General features: G+C 40.7%; 1 pseudogene; it reads left to right on the top strand.

Annotated features, from left to right (window-relative positions):
• Positions 1-2,484: 2,484 nt before the first annotated feature.
• LOC133074032 (heterogeneous nuclear ribonucleoprotein A1-like) lies at positions 2,485-3,592 on the top strand (annotated as a pseudogene).
• Positions 3,593-4,651: the final 1,059 nt, after the last annotated feature.

The following is a 4,651-nucleotide window of genomic DNA, read 5'->3' as shown; positions in this document are numbered from 1 at the left end:
TGGCAAACAGAATTAATGTACACTATTTGTACTGAATGCAAATGAGGCCAGAACAGAAAATTTAACATGTACTTTTGGCCTTTCATCAATTTGAAGAGAAAGGATCCTTCGTTGTTCAGAAAGCAGCCTGGGCACTAACTGTGCTGATCTAGGTAAGGAGTAGAGGTATAGAAGCAAAAGGAGCCTCAGAAGGCTAGACTGATGCACAAAACTCAGCTACAGTTTATGTTTCTCATGAAGGAAGTGGGGGAGGAAGAGAACCTGAAAAGTTTTGAGAATCAGAGTGAGAAAAATGAAGATAGAGAGTGATCTGAGTTTAAGAGAGGTTTCTGGGAGGTTTGAGACAGTAAAACTAGGAACTTAGCGCAGGTGCCATTCTGAATGATACTGAGAGATACAGAGAAACAGGGGAAAGGATTTTTAGATATTTTGTTATGTGTATTAAGTGGAATTCTTCTTTTGTGCTATAATATTGAGAACTTTTTCTGGCAAGTGTCAAAAATGCAAACTGATTTAACAGAAAAAAAATTGTAAATAGATAGCTGCAGGTATGGCTGGATCCAGGGTGCAAACAATGTTATCAAATATGGTCGTTCCCTCTCTGTTGCCTTCAAACTGTTTATTCCCATGCAGTGATTTTTCCCCACCTCCTCACCTTTCCCCAATGTGAACCTATATCATCCTTATAGCTAATCATTCCAGTAGAAACAAAGTACATATTTCCTAGTGGTTCCAATAAAATCTTATTATATGCTTTAGTCCAGGGGACAAAGAATGGGGGATGAATCATTCTCCAAAGGAAAATCAAGGTTATATTATCAGAAAAAAAAACTGTAAAGTGATAGGCAGGTGGAAAATAGAACATGTCCACTACAAGTTCTTCTCAAAGAAACTTCAGTTAAGATTTACATTTGCTTTTCAATTTTTTAATATTAGAATTGCGTTTCTTTTGAAAATGACATCATGTTGACATGAGAAGCATGGCAGCTGAAATATTCTTTTTTTTTTTTTGAAATATTCTTTCAACTAAAAAAATACAGTGAAATATCTTGCTGTTCCTACAGAAAGAGGTGCCAGAAAAGATTTTTTAAAAATACTTTTGTTCTGAGTTTCCATATACATACAGCCTTTATTTAAAGGCCTCTTTTCTGATCCCAGGAAATGGTTCAAATTCCTGAAAGCCTGAAAAAGTTGCTAGAGTTCCTGATTACCATTGTGAAAATACATGTTCCCCCCATCAGTGCCACCACAACTTCACTCTTGGGATTAGACACAAAGCCCGATACTTGTAGCACTCTGGGCTAAACAGCTAAGAATTGGTTTGCATGTCCACACAGGGCGGCACACAGTAACAACCCATTTCAGGAGCATTCAGATTGTCGTTAACTCAAATGCTCCTCTGTACAGGAATTCTCCAGGTAAGAATACTGGAATGGGTTGCCATTTCCTTCTCCAGGGGATCTTCCTGACCCAGGGATCCAACCTGGGCCTCCTGCATTGCAGGCAGATTCTTTACCAACTGAATCACCAGGAAAGCCCCAAATACCTGACACACCACCACAAACCTTGAAATACGTAAGACAACTTGCTATCTCAAAGATCAAGCACTTGCTTTAGCTTTCAAATTGTGTACAAAACAAAGGGCACCAACAATATGCAGAGCTATCTGTTTTCCCCTCAATCAATTCTGTCTTCATTATCATTTAGTGCCCTATTACCACATTTGCTTGTGGCTCATCTGGTAAAGAATCAACCTGCAATGTGGGAGACCTGGGTTCAAGCCCTGGGTTGGGGAGATCCCCTGGAGAAGGGAAAAGCTACCCACTCTAGTATTCTGGCCTGGAGAATTCCATTGACTGTATAGCCTATGGGGTCACAAAGAGTCAGACACGACTGAGCGACTTTCACTTCACCACATTTGCTGACTACACCACTTACTAGCTCTGTGCTTCAGATTCCTTATCAGAAAAAGGGACAATGATAACCTACTACACAGGGATGTTATGAGGATTAAATTAATTAATACATGTATTGAGGAGGACAATGTTGGGCACTCAGTAAGCACTAAATTAATGTTTGCTTTTATGATTACAGGGGCCCAAAAGTACATCACTCTCCATAAGTAAAACACGTGAAAAAAAAAAATCTGTGGAGATCATGTCTGAAGAGAATGCTGTATAGGGAGAGTAGATGTTCATTCAGCTTCAGAGACCTTAAGGAAATTCAAATCCAGTGCTGAAAGATCCTCTATTTTTAAAAATATGAGGTAGAAATCTTGATTTATTTTCAGTTTTGCCACAAGGCTTGATGGATCTTAGTTTCCCCACCAGGGATGGAACCCTGGTCTGTAGCAGTGAAAGCATCAAATCCTAACCACTGGACCACCAGACAGGTCCCAGAAATCTTGATATTTAAAAAAAATTTATTGCTCTTCTTTTCTGCTCATGGATGCCGCAGAATAATCATCGTTGACGTGTACCCCCTTCCACTGATGTCATGTCTAAATCTGAGTCTCCCAAAGAGCCCGAACAGCTGTGGAAGCTCTTCATCAGAGGACTGAGCTTTGAAACAACCAATGAGAGTCTCAGGAGCCATTTTGAACAACAGGGGATGCTCACAGACTGTGTAGGAATGAGGGATCCAAACCCCAAGTGCTCCAGAAGCTTCCAGTTTGTCAGGTAGGCCGCTGTGAAGGAGGTGGATGCAGCCATGAATGCAAGGCCACACAAGTTGGATGAAAGAGTTTTGGAACCAAAGTAGGCCATGTCAAGAGAAGATTGTCAAAGACCTGGTGCCCACTTAACTGGGAAAAAGATTTTTGTTGGTGGCATTAAAGAAGACACTGAAGAACATCACGTAAAAGATTATTTTAAATAGTATGGGAAAATTGAGACTATTGAAATCACAGCTGACCAAGGCAGTGGCAAAAAGAGTGGCTTTGTAACCTTTGATGACCCTGACTCTGTAGACAAGATTGTCATTCAGAAATACCACACTGTGAATGGCCACAACTGTGAAGTAAAAGAAGCCCTGTCTTAGCAAGAGATGGCTAGTGCTTCATTCAGCCAAAGAGGTCAATGTGGTTCTGGAAACTTTGGTGGTGGTCATGGAGGTGGTTTTGGTGGAAATGATGACCTTGGCTGTGGAGGAAACTTCAGTGGTCGAGGTGGCTTTGGTGGGAGCTGTGGTGATGGTTGTGGATATGGTGGCAATGGGGATGGCTATAATGGGCTTGGTAATGATGTAAGCGATTTTGGAGGTGGTGGAAGCTACAGTGATCTTGGCAATTATGACGATTGATCTTCGGATTCTGGACCTGTGAAAGGAGGAAACTTTGGAGACAAAAGTCCTGGCCCCAATGGTGGTGGCAGGCCAATATTTTGCCAAACCACGAGTAACTATGGCAGTGACAGAAAGTTTTAATTACTCCCAGGAAACAAAGTTTAGCAGGAGAGGAGAGCCAGAGAAGTGACAGGGAGGCTACAGGTTACAACTGATTTATGAACTTTTAGGCAAGTACAGTGGTGACAAGGCCTAGCTGCTATAAAGAAAACATGTTTTAAGCAATACTCATGTGTATGGGCAAAAAACTCAAGGATTGTATTTGTGACTAATTGTATAACAGGTTGTTTTAGTTTCTGTTCTGTGCAAAGTATAAAGCATTCCAACAAAGGATTTTAAGGTAGATTTCTTTTCTTTTGCACCCATGTTGTCAATTGCTAAATGTAATAGTCTGATCATAATGCTGAATAAATGCGTCTTTTAAAAAATGTGCTGTGTAAAGTTAGTCTACTCTGAAGTCATTTTGGTGAACTACCCCAACAGTGTGGAGTTAGAATTCCTTCAGGGTGATACCAGGTTCCATTCAAAATTTATTTACGACCTGCTTTGGTGGAGAAGCTGTTGTCTTCAGAAACCCTGGTGTAGTTTGAACTGAGAGTTACTGTGTTGCGACCTGGAGTTCACTGTTAAGAGGGTCACCCATACAAAATATTCCATTGTATATATCTATCATATTTTCTTCATCCATCTGTCAATGGACATTTAGGTCTTTTCCATAACTTGGTTATTGTAAATAGTGCTGCTATGAACACAGGCATACCTATATGTTTAAAAAAATTATCGGAGTATAGTTGTTTTACAACGCTGTGTTAGTTTCTACCATACAGCAATATGAATCAGCTATACATACATACATATATCTCCTCTTGTTTGGTTTTCCTTCCCATATAAGTCACTGCGGAGCATTCCCTGTGCTATACAGTAGTTTCTCATTAGTTACCTATTTTATACATAGTATCAATAAATTGTATTTATCAATCCCAATCTCCCAATTCATTTCACCACCACCCCTTTCCCCCTTGGTTCAGTTCAGTAGCTCGATTGTGTCCAACTCTTTGTGACACCATGAACTGCAGCACGCCAGGCCTCCCTGTCCATCACCAACTCCCAGAGTTTACTCAAACCCTTGTCCACTGAGTTGGTGATGCCATCCAACCATCTCATCCTCTGTTAAAGTCCCCTTCTCCTCCCGCCTTCAATCTTTCCCAGCATCAGGAGCTTTTCAAATGAGTCAGCTCTTCACATCAGGTGGCCAAAGTATTGGAGTTTCAGCTTCAGCTTCAGTCTTTCCAATGAATATTCAGGACTG

Source organism: Dama dama, chromosome 19, assembly GCF_033118175.1.
Source record: "Dama dama isolate Ldn47 chromosome 19, ASM3311817v1, whole genome shotgun sequence".
In the NCBI taxonomy this organism is placed as follows: domain Eukaryota; kingdom Metazoa; phylum Chordata; class Mammalia; order Artiodactyla; family Cervidae; genus Dama; species Dama dama.
This window is presented reverse-complemented; position numbering and strand designations above follow the sequence as displayed.